Consider the following 18,733-nt stretch of genomic DNA (forward strand, 5'->3'; position numbering starts at 1 on the left):
TTAAAGTAAAGAAATATCAATGCAGAAAGATCCAAGAAATATTAGGGTTCCCAGCCCACACAAAGATGAACAGATCCCACTCTCAGTTGAGTTTTGCTTTAACATGGATACTATTCCAAATAGAATACAATGTCACCAGTGAGATATGGGTTTCTCTGACTAACTATTACGGTTAGGAACAGAGAAGTACACTTCTCTCTAGCATATCGGCTCATCCACAACTATCAAGAATGTGGGTTCAGCTGCTATGATGGACTTAAGCATAAAATTTTAAAAAATAACACTTCAGTTGAAAACTAAAAATTATGACAAAGGACACTCCCATGGATATCAACAATGGTGTTAGTCATAAATTAGAACAATTCAAGGTTCATATAAAAATTGGTGAAGGTGCCATTTTTTTAGGTGAGGTATTCACACAGGTTAACTCAGGTTGGCTGGCTTGTGAAGAGTGATGCCATCAGCATGGATTCAGTTCCTGAATTTGCTGAGGTTACCATAAAGGATTCACCTTCTCAACTATGCTCTTTGACGGAGGCATGAAAACCCTCTCATTAAATCACTGCCAGTTATCTCCCTCTCATAGAAGCAGTCCTTGACTTTTCAAATACATGTACATCCTGTCCCTCAGGATTCCCTCCAACAACCTGCCCTCCGACGTCAGGCTCAATGGTCTAGTTCCCCGACTTGTCCTTACCTTTCTTAGTGGCACCATGTTAGCCAACCTCTAGTTTTCTGGCATCTCACCTGTGACTATCAATGATACAAATACCTCAGCAAGGGGCCCAGCAATCACTTTCCTAGCTTTCTGCAAAGCTCTAGGCAATACCTGATCAGGTCTTGGGGATTTATCCAGCTTTATGCCTTTCAAGACATACAGCACTTCCCCCTTTGTAATATAGACATTTTTCAAGATATTACCATCTATTTCCCTACATTCTATATGTTCCATGTCCTTTTCCACGGTAAACACTGATGCAAAATACTTGTTTCGTATCTCCCCCATCTCCTGCAGCTCCACAAAAGGGCTGCCTTGCTGATCTTTGAAAGGCCCGATTCTCTCCCTAGTTGCTAGTGTGCTTCCAATTAAACCTGTTGGACTATAACCTGGTGTTGTGTGATTTTTTAACTTTGTATCCTGTCTATACTGGACATGATGCTTCCTTCCTTTTCTTAACCAAACCCTCAGTTTCTTTAGTTATCCAGCATTGCCCACACTTACCAGCCTTTCCTTTCATCCTAACAGGAATATACTGTCTCTGGACTCTCATTATCTCATTTCTGAAGGCTTCCCATTTTCCAGCCATCCCTTTACCTGTGAACATCTGCCTCCAGTCAGCCTTTGAAAGGTCTTTGAGGAGAAAGTGAGGTCTGCAGATGCTGGAGATCAGAGCTGAAAATGTGTTGCTGGAAAAGCGCAGGTCAGGCAGCATCCAGGGAACAGGAGAATCGACGTTTCGGGCATAAGCCCTTCTTCAGGAAACAACAGGAGAATCGACGTTTTGGGCATAAGCCCTTCTTGAAGATTCCTGAAGAAGGACTTATGCCCGAAACGTCAATTCTCCTGTTCCCTGGATGCTGCCTGACCTGCTGCGTTTTTCCAGCAACACATTTTCAGCTTTGAAAGTTCTTGCCTAGTACAGTCAAAATTACTCTTTCTCCAATTTAGAACTTCAACATTTAGATGTGGTCTATCCCTTTCCATGGCTATTTTAAAACAAATAGAATTATGGTCACTGGCCCCAAAGTGCTCCCCCATTGACACCTCAGTTACCTGTCCTGCCTTATTTCCTAAGAGTAGGTCAAGTTTTGCACCTTCTCTAGTAGCTACACCCACATACTAAATCAGGAAGTTTTCTTGTACACACAATTCCTTTCCATCTAAACCCTTGACACTATGGCAGTCCCAATCTACATTTGGAAAATCATCTACCATAACCACCCTATTATTCTTAGAGAACTGAGATCTCCTTGCGAATTTGCTTTTCAATTTCCCACTATTAAGGGATCTATAATACAATCCCAATAATGTGATCACCCCTTTCTTATTTGTCAGCTGCACCTAAATAACTTCCCTGGATGCATTTCCGGGAATATCCTCCCTTAGCACAGCTGTAATGTTATCCCTTATCAGAAGCACCTCACCCTCCCCCCCCTTCCTGTGAGACTTCTATCTGGGAATATTAAACTGCCAGTCCTGTCCATCCCTGAGCCACACTTCTGTAGTTACTATGATATCCCAGTCCCATGTTCCTAACCATGCCCTGAGTTTATCTGCCTTTCCTGCTAGGCCTCTTGCTTTGAAATAAATGCAGTTTATCAGTCCTACCTTGTTCTCTGCTTTGTCCCTGACACTTTTTCTCAACTGTACCAGTCTCAGATTGATCTCTTTCCTCACACTCTCCCTGGGTCCCAACCCCCACCTTACTAGTTTAAATCCTCCCAAGCAGCACTAGCAAATCTCCCTGCCAGTATATTAGTCCCCTTCCAATTCCGGTGCAACCTATCCTTCGTGTACACGTCACTTCTATCCTAAAAGTTCCAATGATCCAAAAATGTGAATCCTTCTCCCTTACACCAGCTCCTCAGACATACATTCAGCTGCTCTATCCTCTTATTCCTACCCTCACCAGGAGTAACCCAGATATTACTACTCGAGGACCTAGTCTTTAAATTCCTGCCTAATTCTATATTCTCCCTTCAGAATCTCATCCTTTTCCTTTCCTATGTCACTGGTTCCAATGTGTACAATGACCTTATGCTGGGCCTGTTGAGAACATTCTGCACCCACAGACATCCTTGATACTGGCATCAGGGAAGCAACGCCATTGATTTTTTTGCTGCTGGCCACAGAAATGCCTGTGCCTCAGACTACAGTCCCTTAACACAATTGATCTCTTGGAACCTGACATACCCCTCATTGCATTACAGCCAGTCTCTATACCTGAAACTTGGTTGTTTGTGCTACCTTCCCAGGAATCCATCACTTCCTACCTTTTCCAACATAGCCCCTTGCTCTTGTAAATTTCTCATCACCTGTTGCTCCAACCAATCCATTTGATTTGTAGAATTTGCAATCGATGGCATTTATTGTTATTGAGGATTATGTCTGCAAATGCTCCCTAAACACATATCTGACAAGGGCATATCACTTCAAGAGTCAAGCTATTTTCTGAAGACCCAGAAAATAGCTGTCTTATCCCTCTATGAAATACTGCTTCAGGTTAACCTAATACTTATGGCTTATGCTTTTAAGTTTAATCAAGAGACATCTTAAAACATCAAGAACCCACTCTACTCACTACTGCAGACTTCATGCAAGGCTACACTTCAAACTATTCACTTGTTTGTGCTGTGACCTCTCCCAAACAGTTCTTCCAAGATCAGTTCTGAATTTTCCTAGATGCACTCAGATGTCTGGTGATACATGAGTTCATCAGCATAGGCAATAACTCTGCAGGTTCACTGCTGTGTCAGTTAGCAGTGCAGGTTTCTTTCTCTCCTGCACTGACCTGACCATGTGCTGCATTTGTCTCTTTACTCCTCTCCCTTTTAAAAGGGCCATTGTTTTGACTTTTTATCAACAGTTTTTAAAAACAAAGCCTAAAGGCTTACAAGCTGTTTCCTTTATTGGATTCAAAAAGCTTTGTACCTCTTCAAAAAAAAAAGGACAAATGCACCCTTTTATAGCCATAGTATGAAAAGTCCAAAACAGTTTGCAAGTTACGGGTCAAATTTTAGCTGAAGGTTAATGCAAAATCTTCACTGAATGTTAACTTCCAAGATTTGTTAGGGCATATACTCCGTCAAGATATTTTAAAAGCTTTTGTTGTAGTGGATAATTTATTGCTGCCCCCTAGTGACTTTGCCTGGTATATCAAGTGCCCATTCACAGGACTCAAAATTACCTGTTTCTCCAGCATTTTATAAATGAGATACCATTTGTCCTTGGCTGCAAACATCCCAAGTCCATGAAACCATAATTTGTGAATAATTTTAAATTAAAGCAGCAGAATCCATTGGTACTAGTATTTCACAATCACATTAATTTAATTCTATTTGATGCCTAGTTTTATCAGAAGGTGCATTCAAAATGCATTAGGTATAGAAGCTATATTGGCCAGGTGCAGGAACCTTTTGTGACCAACTCAAGCATTTTACACAAGATAGAAAATTTCCTTACAGGATGGGTAAGACTACTATGTAAGCTACATTAAAAAGAAATTAAACACCACATGTAACCATTTGCAGATTGACTTGGTGAATCCACTCTGAAACAAAAGATGAACTCCTGGTGTGTATCAATGTGGACTGATACAGGTCTTCAGACCAGTATACACATTTCAGATCAAGCTGTGGTTATAAAAACATACCTTTTTTTAAAAAGGGTGTAAACCTGTCTATTTGAATCCAAGTAGACCACCGAATAAGTTGGAAAAAAGTAGTAACCTGAATGGACAGGGTTAAACTTGAGAGGAGTGGGTTTGGAAACTGTACTATGTGATTGGAGAAGATTGTAGAAACTAATTTCCCTGCTATTGTTTTGTTTTTCATCCTGGACTGGAGAATTGCATGAAACACTTTACTGAATTTGCCTTTACCAAGTGTGTTAATGGGATGTTATGATTTCACAATAATTAGTGGTGAGTTTAATTACTGTTAAGTTATTCCAACTTTTTTGAAAAGTATAAGAAGTGTTCTGATTCAAGACAAGTAATTTACTTGCATCCAGAACACCACCTGGCACTTACCTTTAAAAGTAGTTAGGCTATCTTAATGTTTAGGGGTTTGGTCTCCTGGGTAGAACATTAGGAAGTTCTTCCCTGGTGTTCCACTCAACGTTTTTCCTTCAATATAAATTCCACTCCTAAAATTCAGATTCTGAAATAGACTAATTCTCACAATCTTTGCTAATGTTGATTCAGTTGAGAAATGTTCACCATGAGACATTACCACATTACAGGCAATATACAAGTCAAACCAAAAAGTTGGAGATCAATTCCTTTATTATGAAATATACAAGCTACAAAGTTTGAACTAAATGAACTTCTTACAAAATGGTACAAATTAGTTTCCTCCTTTAATGATCCTTAATCTAAGGATCCAAAGCCAGATTCAAATTTGCATATGGTCAAAAGTATAAACATGCAAAATGAGATGAAATGAGTTGTAACTTAGCACTGCAACAATAACCATTAAGTTGGTCTCTTCAGTCAGGTTTCCATTTTGTTTGACATCTCCTAAAACATTAAATAGAGTAAAATTAATTTCTATGCAGATTTTATAAAGTTCCTTTTGCACAGTAAAAAGCAACCATACAGAGCAGGGTATACCAACCCAAAGTGCAAGAATCAAATGAAGTAGGATGTCATCCAATTTTACACTAAGGCTTGAACAGTCAGTAACCAAAATTCAGTGTTAATGCAGTGACAAGATTAAAGCTGATAAGCAATTCACCATTAATAATGCCAAGGGCTGCATTCAAATTCTGACTTTGCTTTAAAAGCGTATGTATCCCATGTGCATATACCACTAAATACATATTTGTGGCAACTTTCACAGGATATGCTCTTTGGTCATAGCGTTAAGAGTTCCTGGATTTGCACCAAAACCCTCTTTGAAGTGACCAGACTTGAACCTATAGCAAGTACTACAGAAGTTCACCAAGATATTTGTGCTTGCAGATAGCAATCTGAAAGTGTCAGAGCAGAGACAGAATCAAAGTATTTAAGAAAAAAAAAAACTTGCCTGAAAAGGAAAACTGCCAATGTGAGACCAAGTCAAACTAAATTTTCAGGAGCTTTTCCCTTTGTAATGGTGCCCTCCAACCTATAGAAAGAGATCAGTAAATAATGCTGTCAATTCTGTACTTCCTGCAATTAATGACATTGTTTAAGAGGTCATGAAGCTTCAGATAGTCAATTCTAAGGCTTTCCTTCAGTTTTCCTAGTTTGACCAAGCCATGTAATGAGCTTAAGACATGTAAAAAGGAATCACTAGGGAAGTTATATCAAGATTTATGAAGCGAGCTCTTCACAAGTGTATTATTTGGATGAGAGATGCTTCTGGGGCACTGACTGAGTTCAGCTACTGTTGCAGACACATCAAGGACTAAACAAACTGGATAAGGTGAATGAAGTCCTATGCTCTAGAAGTAGAACTGAGCAGAGCAGATTGGACAGTGCCACTTTGACCAGTGTGCAATTTATAGTTATATTATTCAGTTTCAATTCCCCTTCCACTCCACCAAGGACATGCAGGTCCTAGGCCTCTATCAAACCCCAACCACCTGAATGCCTGATCTGACACCCTGCAACCACAGGATTAATGTTGATTTCATCAGTTTCCTAATTTTCCCTTCTCCCAGTCCCATCAACCTCTTGACAAGTCAATAGACAATGGTGCAGGAGTAGGCCATTCTGCCCTTTGAGCCTGCACCACCATTTAATATGATCATGGCTGATCCTTAAATCAGTATCCTGTTCCTGCCTCATCTCCATAACCCTTGATTCCACTAACCTGGAGAGCTCTATCCAACTCTTAAATGAATCCAGAGACTGGGCCTCCACTGCCCTCTGGGGCAGAGCATTCCACACAGCCACCACTCAGAAGAAGTTTCTCATCTGTCCTAAATGGCCTACCCTGTATTTTTAAGTTGTATCCTCTGGTTCAGCACTCACCCATCAGCAGAAACATGTTTCCTGCCTCCAGTGTCCAATCCTTTAATAATCCATGTCTCAATCAGATCCCCTCTCAATCTTCGATACTCAAGGGTATACAAGCCCAGTCGCTCCAGTCTATCAGCGTAAGGTAGTCCTGCCATTCCAGGAATTGACCTCGTGAACCTATGCTGCACTCCCTCAAAAGCCAGAATGTCCATCTTTCCAATCTATCCACTCCCTCTTCTCAACATCACTTTCTCCACCACCTTCATCCAGCAGTTAAAGAAAACATTAACACTATAAAGCAGTTCTGTTTTACAGCAGGAAATGTTCCCACCTGTTACTAACAGTAACATGCTGGGATGGTTTCTTGCTTTATGGTCATTTCCACAGCAGACCAGAAACAATCATTCTGGCAGCCTTGGTAAGTGACCAATTATGTCAACCATCAAGTAGCTATTCAGCTAAGTAGTTGTATATTTAGTTTCAGCATAGAACTCTAATGTCAAACTAAACTTTTGGAAAACTGCAACAGACTGACTAGCTACTTAATTTTTGCATTGTAAAAGGCTATTTTCTAAAACTGCTGTACCTGTTAATTGTGTAGTAATCACTGCAATCTTCAGCTGAGACCTATTGATTAAAAATATCAATGGTTTTACTAGAAACACAGCCAAGTTAAATTCAGTTCAATGTATAGCATTGAATGTACCAGCTGAAAAACCAAGTTAACAAACATGAGGAGCCTGCCAACCAACGATGCAAAATGCTGAATTAGTATAGCACTGTTTTATGAACATCCAGCAGGAACTACTGCTGGGTGCAGATACATCAGTGCATTTTAAATCTGATTGATGCATATACAGAAGTTTTAACCATAAAAACTTAACATACCTGAAGATAAGAAGTGCCAGGTGATTTACTTCTGAGCAGTCTTGATAGCTTTAGAAAAAAGGCCATGAGATCCAAAATTTATTTCAAAATTTGAATCTAATGAAGTAGAAGCTGATAAAAGCAGTCTGTTCAGAACAAATCATTTTGTTCATTGTTTTTCACACAGCAGTTGAACAGAAGACTCATCACTACAGAACTGGTAGTTAACAATAATCCTGCAAACAAGCCTCATCAGCAGGGAGCCAGAAAATAGTCTGAATCTTTTAAAGGAAAGACACATTGGGTTTAATATTTTTTCTGTGCTGTATTTGTAATGCTACAATCAGGCCTACATTCAAATTAATTGTGCAGCTTTCCTTATCTAGGCAAGAGCTCTTGTAGTAGCAACCTGCTCATGGAAGTGAGCCAATACTTTCTAAAAAGGAAGAGCTTCTCACCAGAGAACAGCAAACAAGCCTACCATTGATCAATGCTTCACCTTCCTTACCTGGTAATAAAGTTTCCAGAGATCATCTCACATGGACTGGATATCCCTCAGAACTTTGCAATAAGACCTAAAATACAAATTGTCCAAAAACTCAACAGGCATGCACACCAGATTCACCAGCCTTCAGGAAATACCCATGGAAGACTAAGCAACTGTTTGTAGTTTAATCTTGCTGGTTAATAGCATAATCCAACAAGTAAAGCGAGAACTACAAAGTTTACTCTTTGAGGCATTTCCAACAACATGAATCTATGGTTAAGTTTCAGTTGGGATAGACCTCATGCCAAGTGCTACAGCATCACATTCAACTAAAATGTTTATCAGCAGATTTCAGAAGCCAGAGCATAGGGCAGTTTCAGACCAGCCCTACATAGTTTTGTCTGGCAGTGTACCCCAAACCCTGGAGCAATTAATTTAACTGCAATGCACTTTCCTTTATGACCTGTCATTAACTTACACACCATGTAATAGCAACTCAAAAGTAAAATAGCAATTTATTGTTGTGCAAGAGGCACTTTCACACATTGCTGACTTTATAAAAAGTTTAATCTTGTATACAAATGCTGCCACTGAAAACTCATCACCATTATCCAAGACCTGCAACCATTGTCATCCACACATTCAAAAGCCACATTCCTTAACACTCAAACCCAAGTTCCTTTGCTCACCTGGATCATTGTCTATTCTTCATATCCCTATTAAGAGGGATACCTTTCAGCAATGTTACTCCACCTTACTGTAATACAATTGGATATTCAACTTAAATGCATTCTGTAAGTTATGCAAACTTTCAAATTCAGCATGCTAACAGACTAAATTCCAGTTTCCAAATGAAGCTGCCTCACTAGGAGTTTGATAGCCAAGATATGTACTAATTCTGCACTGAACTACCCGATATAGCATTGAGAAGAGGCTTTAACATGTTCAGAAGGCCATGTCATTCACTGTCAATCAGAGCAGTTGAACATTTTGGCATTCATCACAACTGCAGAACAGATGGTTCAAGAAAACCAGCAATCTTTGGTCAAAAAAAACAATTAGTTCTTAGCTGTAACAGGCTTTGCCTATGTATTTTGGACTTTTTTCTACGGATGGATTTGATAGAAGCTATGTAACCCATAGAAGTGGAAGAAACCAGCAGTGGCTAAATTGTGAAAGTTCAAGTTACATTAGTTCCTTTCCAAGGTGAGTAACTTTGTTACAAAGTACTACATTTGTGCACATTTGTTACTGCACTGAAGCCCTAGCTGTTCTATAAATTTTTTTTACATGCAAACAATTGAAACTGGACATCAATAAAATAAAAACTCACTTTATAAAAGGACAAATGTTATAATTTAACAATTGCAAGCCAGCCTGCAGTGCCTGATAGATTAAAGCAATTGACACCTGCCATGACAATCTTAAAAATCATCACCATTTTGCACTCGTACCTTTCAGGTGGAAAAAGGCCATCCTCTTCAAGTTTACAGCATAGAAATGCCCATGTCTTTCAAGTTGCAACACCACACTTGCTTAATTTCCACCTTGTTTTTCAAATAAAAAGAATTTTATACAGCACTTGTATAGTTATACCATCCACAAACAAGATCAAAACCTTCTAATGAGATAGCTATCACAACGAGAACACCTATTTTACAAAATTTTAAAGCACTCTAATGCAGTGGTGTCAAAGAATTGTCCCTTCATCATTGTACCACAGCTGGAGGATTGTAACCAGGTATGGGTTGCAAAGAAGAGTTACTTTCAGCACTCAATTCCAGGTTTATGCCTACTTAAAGCATGACAGAACCTTGATCAAGAGTGCTAACCATAAAATCCAAAAGGGTTCTCACCTACTTGTCTTCATCTTCACAGTTTAGTTTCTTAATAGAAACTGCAGCAATCAAGTTGAGGCAGTTCAATCCAACTACTTCAGTTTCACAGAATTTCAAATACAGCAACCTGAAACAAGGTACAATGCATTAGTTTAAAGAAATCTAGTTATGACTGAGCACATTTTTCACAAAACCACCAACTCACTGGGACTTCATTGCCACCACTATAGGCTCCTACTGACATCAGTGCAGTAGGCACATTCTCATCAACTTCACAATATTTTCTCAACTGCATAATCTCATCCATGACCTTATCCTCAGAGCAGCAGACATGATTAATTATTGACATCCTTACCATCAGTATAGGCACACCTGGACAAGAGTTATTAAATTTTTAAGTGAAAAGATGGCATCTTAAGCTGGTATTTTACAGATGAAAAAGCACCTGTGGGGGCATGAAAGCTGAGCTAGTTGAAGTGAATTGGCACAAAAATTGCTGGAGAAACTCAGCAATTTGGTATTCTGTTGAAAGCAGAATTTGTTCAGTCCATTAACTCTTCTGCTATACTTTATCCAGTTTTGATTTTGTTTCAGATTACCAACATCTTTTTGCTTTATTGAACAAGCTGGCATGTCATCCTTTGTCCTCAGATACAAAAATATTCCAGTAAAAACTGCAAGTGGGATGAGATGAAGAGAAAATTGATACTAAGTACACTTATGAAACCTTATTAGTACATTTGCAGGTTCAGATGGACTTAATGTCTGTCAAGGTCTAAAACTACTTGATGCACTGGTGTTAATCTTCCAAAATATCCTTTATTTTGGCGAGATTCCACCAGACTGGGAAATAGCAAATGCAACCCTTTAGAGGGAGGTAAAAATCAAACACTAAGCTAATTGATCATTGTTATAGGGAGAAACTTCAAATTGACCATGCAAGATTTCACAGTTGCAAGTTTGCCAGTTTCAGATCTGAGAAATATTTGCATAGTGTAATAAGTTTACACAAAACGGTTCATTATAGTGCATAGCTGAAAATGTGTTGCTGGAAAAGCACAGCAGGTCAGGCAGCATCCAGGGAAGAGGAGAAACAACGTTTCGGGCATAAGCCCTTTTCCAGCAACACATTTTCAGTTCTGATCTCCAGTATCTGCAGACCTCACTTTCTCCTCATTATAGCACATACATGATGCAATTCCAAAACATTAAAAAGGCCAGATTCCCCAGTGGTCTCATACTAAAATGAGCAATTTCAAGACTTGCAACCCGATTTTCCTTACTCTGGGTTCCACAACAGAAGTTAACACACCTGTTCCTTTTCCCTGAAAAAATCCATACAACATACCCCTTAAATCATTTCAAAACTTGAAACAGATCTTGCCGTAACTCCAGGGGCATTCTAATCTTTCAACACTATCTATGCCTGTATTGCTCACAAGGCAAAGCTTTTCACTGTGCCTCAGTACATGAGGAATTCAATTCACATCCTTCTTTACCTTCGACCCAACACCATTTAGTTTACATTTAAGACCCATTTCTGTTATTGGTACGAGTACAAATGTCCACAAGACTATCCATATTTGCAGCTTTAAAACCTTCTCACTATTTACATAAATGCACTAAACCAGAGTTGGTATTCCTAGCAGCTTGTTTGTATTAAGAACACCTGCCCCTCCTTACTGCATATGCTTACGACTTTACCAGGACTAGGAAGTCCTTTAAACCATACTAAAAATCCTCAGTTCTCCCATCTTCCACACTTTGGCAGATGGAAATAGTTTACATCACCTTATTGGCCCTTTACTTCAAAGCTTCCACCTTAGCTCCCAAAAATCCTAAGCTTAGTTAAAACTGACTAGCTGCCTGTTTTTGTCATACCGTAACAGACTCACTGGCTGCAGCATGTAGATCATTCTGCAGGGCATTGTCTTTCACCTGCAAACCTTAAGCACAACATGCAAGATTTAGAATAAATTACAGGCTTCCTCATCTACCCCTAAAAACAGACACCTCAATGACCAGTCACTTCTGAATGCACATCCAGCCAACATCCTTGAACTTCAGTGCTCACAGGGTGGCCACATTCTGAAAATTATAACCTGATGCTGGACAGAGCACCCAAGCTTCAGAGTTCAAAGCTTCCTAGACATGTGGCCTAAAATTCCCACATGGCATGAGAACTGCAAAAAACACACCTATCCACGTTTCAACCCTTAGAGGAGTATTTAACTTCTCAAGGAGAGGTACAGCAATGCTGTAGCTTTTTTTGGGGGGGGGCTTAGGAGGAAGATGGGGATATGCTAAGAAATTCACAGGCATATCAGGATCACGTCAAGGCGCAGTGGGGGCTCAGGAAGTTGTCACAGGCCTCATTGACATCAATGCAATGGTCGTTGTGCAGAGATGGAAGCAGGGCCTGTCTTGGTGTTGCCGGGTTCGAGAGGGAGGTGGAGGGAAAAGGACAGCCGCGCTCCCCTCCACCCCGAGGCCGAGCCAGAGAAACCCGGCAGAGGTTACGGCAGCGAGCGCAGGCCCAGAGGCCTGGTGTCGGGTAAGGCGGCCAGGCCCGGGTACCCCCGCCCCGACACTCGCCCAGCGGCCGGGCACCACTCATCACCCAACCCCACACTGGGCACAGCTCCGTACCGCTGTCTAAACGCCCCCATCCGTGATATCACCCACCCACGCACGCACCATTCGGTGGCTGGGACTGAAAGCCAGGTCACCTGGCCCAGAGGTGGGGGCACTACCACGGGAACCGTACAATGAGTGTGCATTAAAACTATTGCAGTAATAACCCACCTCTGAAGCCGGTGGGACACCAATAAAGCCCTCCATATCCAAAGAAAGGGGACACTACCACCCCTCCCTGAAAAAAAGTCAAAATACAGAACGTCCTAAGGCCCTTGCAGGGAGATAGAAGCGACACGTTAAGAATTTGACCTCCCTACCGTCGAGGAATCAAAAAGGAATTTTGCACTCACGCAGTAAAGTATTTACATTAATTTGTGAGGTGACGGAAAGGGGCGAGAGGGATGCTCGAGAACGGGGCCCTCTCCATAATTTAAACGGCAGCAGTTTGGCGGTTGCGCTGCCCCCACAACCGTTACCCACCTCGCGCTCCTGCAACGCCGCCACCATCGCACAGAGAGAGCGCGTGAAGCGACGCCCCGCTCCTTTTATAGCCCCGCGCCAAACCCTGACCCGCCCCTCCCCCGCTCCGGTATTACACCTTTAATTTTTTTAAAAATTGAAGTGACTCGGAGCCTGCTCTAAGCCCCCGAGCTTTCTCTCTGTGTGGATATTAATTTTTTTGTTTCTGTTTCTGAAATGATCGCGGTTCGCGCGCTCACCGTTCCCCGCCCCTGCGCAGCCGCAGTTGTAACTGAGCTCGGTCAGCTCCTCAGGCAGCCCAGAATTGTCCTGATTTGGAGATGTTGGACTCGGGTGTACAAAGTTAAAAATCACACAACACCAAGTTATAGTCCAACAGGTTTAATTGGAAGCACACTAACTTTCGGAGCGTCGCTCCTTCATCTGGTGATTGTGGAGGGCTCGATCGTAACACAGAATTTATAGCAAAAATTTGCAGTGTGATATAACTGAAATTATACATTGAAAAATTGATTGTCTGTTAAGCCTTTCATCTGTTAGAATACCGTGATAGTTTCACTTCTTTCATGTGTAAATTACAAAACCTTTTTTAAAAAAGTTGCATTCTCAGGTTAGCTGTTAACAACGGTGATAGCTAGACAATATGTTGAAGGTGTTAGTCCTCTGTGTTCTCTGTCTATGCCATGATGTTTAGATTGATTCTAATCTAAAAAGTGAAATAATGGAGTTTTACATGAATTCATGCAGTTTTTGAGCAAAGTACAATGTAACTCTGCATGTGCAAATTCACCCCACAAAATATATGTGTGCATGTGGGTCATTGTCTGTCTGTCTGTCTGTGTGTGTGTCTGGTTTGGGGGTTGTGTGAGAAAGTGTATGTGTGTGTGTAGTGAGTGCAGAGTGTCTTATGTCTGTGAGGGGGTGCATGTGTGAGTGTGGGAGTTGTGTGACTGTAAGGGTGGTGTGGGTGTCTGTGTGCGCGTCTGTAAATGTGTGTCCGTATGTATGTGTGTATAGGAGTGCCTGTGTGTGTGTGTGTATAGTGCAATGGTGGTCACCTGTAAGGTGACATGAACCCAAGGTCCCGGTTGAAGCCCTCCCTATGGGTACCAAACTTAGCTATCAGCCCCTGCTCGGCTACTTTTTGCTGCTGCCTGTCCCGAAGTCCGCCTTGGAGGATGGTCACCTGAAGGTCCGAGGTCGAATGTCCTGGACCACTGAAGTGTTCCCTAACTGGGAGGGAACACTCCTGTCTGTTGATTGTTGTGCAGTGCCCATTCATCCATTGTTGTAGCCTTTGCTCGGTTTCCCCAATGTACCATGCCTCAGGGCATCCTTACCTGCAACATATAAGATAGACAATGTTGGATGAGTCACATGAGTACCTGCCATGTACAAGGTGGGAGGTGTCCCCACGTGTAATGGTGGTATCCATGTCCACACTCTGACACGTCTTGCAGCGCCTACTGTGACAGTGTTGTATGGAGTTGTCCTGAGAGCCGGGCAGCTTGCTACGAACAATGATCTGTTTGAGGTTTGGCGGTTGTTTAAAGGCAAGTAGTGGAGGTGTGGGGAAGGTCTTGGTGAAGTGCTAATCCTCATTGATAATGTGTTGCAACACATTATCAATGAGGATGAGCACCTCACCAAGACCTTTGGACTTTCCTTACTACCATTCTTAAACAGTGGAACCTCCAGTTAGCCAACCTCTAGTCTTCCGGTTCCTTATCTGTGGCTATCAATGATACATATATCTCAGCAAGAGGCCAGCAATCACCTTCCTAGCTTCCAACAGAGTTCTAGGGTAGACCTGATCAGGTCCATGGAATTTCCACCTTTATGCATTTCAAGATGTCCAGAACCACCTCCTCTGTAATATGGACATTTGTCCAGTACTACCTCCTCTGTAATATGGACATTTGTCAAGGTGTCTCTATCTATTTCTTCACATTCTCTATCTTCCATATCTTTCTCCACAGTAAACACTGATGTAAAATACCCGTTTAGTATCTCCCCCATCTCCTGCAGTTCCACACGTAAGCGGCCTTGATGATCTTTAAGGGGCCCTATTCTCTCCCTAGTTACCCTTTTGTACTTAATGTATTTGTAGAGTCCCTTTGGATTCTCTTCAACCCTATTTTCCAAAGCTATCTCATATTCCCTTTTTTCCCTCTTGATTTCCTGCTTAAGTATACACCTATTTCCTTTTTATTCTTCTAAGGATTCACACAATCACTGCTGCCTGTACCTGACATAGACTTCTCTTATTTTTGACTAAAACCTCAATTTCTCTAGTCATCCAGCATTCCCTATACCTACCAGTCTTGCACTTCACCCTAACAGGAACATACTGTCTCTGGACTCTCGTTATCTCATTTTTGAAGGCTTCCCGTTTTCCAGCCATCCCTTTACATGCAAACTTCTGCAGCCAATCAACGTTTGAAAGTTTTTGCCTAATACTGTCAAACTTGGCCTTCCTTGAATTTAGAATTTTAACTTTTAGATCCAGTCTATCCTTTTCCATTGCCATTTAAAAAATAATAAAATTATGGTCACTGGCCCCGAAGTGTTCCTCCCACTGATACCTCAGTCACCTGCTGTGAGAGACGATTTCGGTACAAACAACTGAGATGTGCATGACCCCAAAGTCTAAGGGGAATAGAGCCATAGGGGTAGGGTAAAACATGCTTCTCTATAATAAAGGACTACGGATTGATAAGACCACTCACGTTGACAGAGTAGAAAAACAAGTCCTTGATTGATAAGACCACTAACTCTGACAGAGAAGAATAAGTCCTTGACTGATAAGACTACAGGGTAGAAAAACAACTCGGGAGACATCTGCTGCATACTTTGTGATAAGGGTGCAGAATGGAAAAATACTGACGGTTTAGAATGTGAACCTCGTGACTCTTTAGAGCCAAAGAGGGGAGGGACTTGTGCTGTATTTAATGAGAAACTTTGTTAGCCTCGGCGCGCCTTTTTCTCAGAAGGGTGCCCAACTCTGCAGACTTGCTAATAAAACTTTGTTTTCCTGAATTTGTCTAGAGCGATTATTGAGAAGCGATTTTCGTTTCTAACACTTGCCCTGCCTTATTTTCCAAGTTTTTCTTTTAGAATTAGAATCCCTACAGTGTGGAAACAGGCCCTTCGGCCCAACAAGTCCGCACCAACCCTTCGAAGAGTAACCCACCCAGACCCATTCCCCTACCTTATATTTATCCCTGACTAATGCATCTAAATCCCTGAACACTATGGGCAATTTAGCATGACCAATTCACCTAACCTGCACATCTTTTACACCTTCTTTAGTTGGTACACCCAAATACTGAACCAGAAAACTTTTTTGTATACACTTAACAAATTCCTCTCCATCTAAGCCCTTAACACTATGGCAGTCCCAGTCTACATTTGGAAACTTAAAATCCCTACCATAAACCACCCTATTATTCTTATGGATAACTGTGATCTCTTTACTAATTTGTTGCTCAATTTTCCACTGTCTATCGAAGAGTCTATAATACAATCCCAATAAAGTGATCATCCCTTTCTTATTTCTCAGTTACACCCAAATAACGTCGCTGGATGGATTCCCAGGAATATCCTAAGTACTGCCATGATGTTATCCCTAATCAAAAATGCAACTCCCCTTCCTTTCTTGATCCCTTCCTATCCTCCCCTATAACATCTGTACCCTGAAACATTAAGCTGCCAGGCCGGTCCATCCCTGAGCCATGTTTCTGTAATTGCTATGATATGCCAGTCCCATCTTGCAAACTATGCCTAGAGTTCATCCGCGTTACCTCTTGCATTGAAATAAATGCAGTGTAATTTATCAGCCCTACCTTATTCTCTGCTTTGTTCTTGCTTGCCCTGACTGTTTAACTTGCTCCTTTTCCCAGCTGTACCAGTTTCAGACTGATCTCTTTCACCCCACTTACTGGTTGAAATTCTCTCTAACAGCTTTAGCAAAACTCCAGTATGTTAGTCCCCATCCAATTCAGATGCAATCCGTCCTTCTTATACAGGTCACTTCTAACCAAGAAGAGATTCCAATGATCCAAAAATGTGAATCGTTCTCCTCTGCACCAGCTCCTCAGCCACGCATTCATCTTCTCTATCTTTGTATTCCTACTCTCACTAACTCTTGGCACGAGAAGTAATCTGGATATTACTACCCTCGAGGATCTCATTTTAAAATTCCTGTTTAACTTCCTATATTCTCTCCTTAGAATCTCATCTTTTTCTCTTCCAATGTCACTAGTTCCAATGTGAACAACAACCTCTTGCTAGTCCCTCTCCCTTTGAGAATATTCTGCACCCTCTCCGGGGTATCCTGGATCCTCGCACCAGGGGGGCAACACACCATTCTGATGTCTTGCTGTTGGCTGCAGAAACATTTGTCTGTGCCTCTGACTAGAGAGTCCCCTGTCACAATCATTCATTTCGAACCTGATGTACCCCTCATTACATTATAGACAGTCTCAATACCAGAAATCTGTCTGTCAGTGGTACAGTCCCTACATTTTCCAAAACAGCATGCTTGTTTGAGATAGGGGTAGCCATAGGAGACTCCTGCAAGACCTGCCTCCCTCTCCTACCTTTCCTGGAAGTAACTATCTACCTGACTCTATCTTCAATTTATCTCTCTTCCTGCACCTGCCATCCATCATACTGCCTAGCTCCTGTAAATTCCTCATTGCCTCCAACTGTTGTTCCAGCTGATCCATGTGATCCGTTAGGATTCTCAACCAACACACTGCCTGTAGACATAATCAACAATAACATGGAAATTTCCCCTAATCTCCCACATCCTGCTGAAAGAGCACTTCACTCTACTAAAGGCCATCTTTGCATCTTAACAATCTACAGACCCAGAAAATAGCATAGTCTTACTGCTGTAAAAACACTGCTCCAGAGTAACTTAGTAACTATGTTTTTATATTTTTAAAGTTTAATCAAAAGACTGATCTCAGTAAAAACATATACCCAAAAAGAACCCACTCTACTGACTATTGCAGATTTACAAAAAAAGGTAAGTACACTTACTTTAAAACTAGCCAATTAGCTGCTCCCTTGCTGTGAGCTCCCTCACACAGGTTTCCCTAAGATCAACTGTGAATGTCGCCTTTTGTTTATTTTGATTAGACAAACTCCAATGTCCAGAGATACTCGAAATGAAACAGCAGAGACAGTCAGCTGTGCCGATTCACTGCTGGGTCAGACAGCAGTGCAGGTTTATTTCTCCACTTGATTTACTTCCCATGTGGTCACTACCTTCATCTCTCTACCTCCTTTTTAAAGTGCCGTTTTTTTGATCTTTTGATTTCCCCAAAATTTCAAAACAATACAACAACTTACTGCTCCTAGAATTTGAGGACATCAGCTCCAATACTGAAAATACTTCAAAAATGAAAAGTTCTTATAGCCACGATCGTTTCTTTGTAAATCTTTTCTGCACCCTTTCAAGTTTAACAGTATCTTTGCTATAGCTACCTGGCTAATACACAAAACATATTTGTGGCCAACATCTTATTGCTTCAACCTAATGGTCTGTTTCAAACCATTTACTCCAAACAGGGGAGAATAGTCCAAAACCAAAAGATCCTGATTGATCCAATGTGGCTTTATTCTAATCTCCGCAGATCACCCTAAAAGACGTCACAACTTGTAGCAACTGAAGTGGTCTTAAACCGGTGGACCTTACCCATGTGTATGTCCTGTTTCTCTGTTTCCCACAATCTCTCTTTTCTATC

General features: G+C 41.2%; 1 long non-coding RNA gene and 2 other non-coding genes across 9 annotated transcripts; all 3 read right to left on the reverse strand.

Annotated features, from left to right (window-relative positions):
• Positions 1-4,988: 4,988 nt before the first annotated feature.
• Positions 4,989-13,007, reverse strand: LOC122564078 (uncharacterized). 7 transcript variants are annotated; one of them, XR_006315812.2, is made up of 9 exons: positions 12,978-13,007; positions 9,879-9,987; positions 9,477-9,569; positions 8,712-8,779; positions 8,044-8,110; positions 7,557-7,604; positions 7,255-7,295; positions 5,749-5,829; positions 4,989-5,240 (listed from the first exon to the last, which is right to left on the reverse strand). It is a non-coding gene; the product is annotated as an uncharacterized LOC122564078 (long non-coding RNA). The 7 variants fall into 7 exon arrangements; XR_015752356.1 differs by having other exon boundaries at positions 7,255-7,604; XR_015752357.1 differs by having other exon boundaries at positions 7,255-7,816.
• LOC122564252 (small nucleolar RNA SNORA8) lies at positions 7,367-7,501 on the reverse strand. The gene has a single exon (XR_006315848.1). It is a non-coding gene; the product is annotated as a small nucleolar RNA SNORA8 (small nucleolar RNA).
• On the reverse strand, positions 8,194-8,326 carry LOC122564256 (small nucleolar RNA SNORA18). Its single transcript, XR_006315851.1, has one exon. It is a non-coding gene; the product is annotated as a small nucleolar RNA SNORA18 (small nucleolar RNA).
• Positions 13,008-18,733: the final 5,726 nt, after the last annotated feature.

This window comes from Chiloscyllium plagiosum, unplaced genomic scaffold (assembly GCF_037043375.1).
Source record: "Chiloscyllium plagiosum isolate Xiang-an unplaced genomic scaffold, Cpla_swu_hap1 HiC_scaffold_31, whole genome shotgun sequence".
Classification (NCBI taxonomy): domain Eukaryota; kingdom Metazoa; phylum Chordata; class Chondrichthyes; order Orectolobiformes; family Hemiscylliidae; genus Chiloscyllium; species Chiloscyllium plagiosum.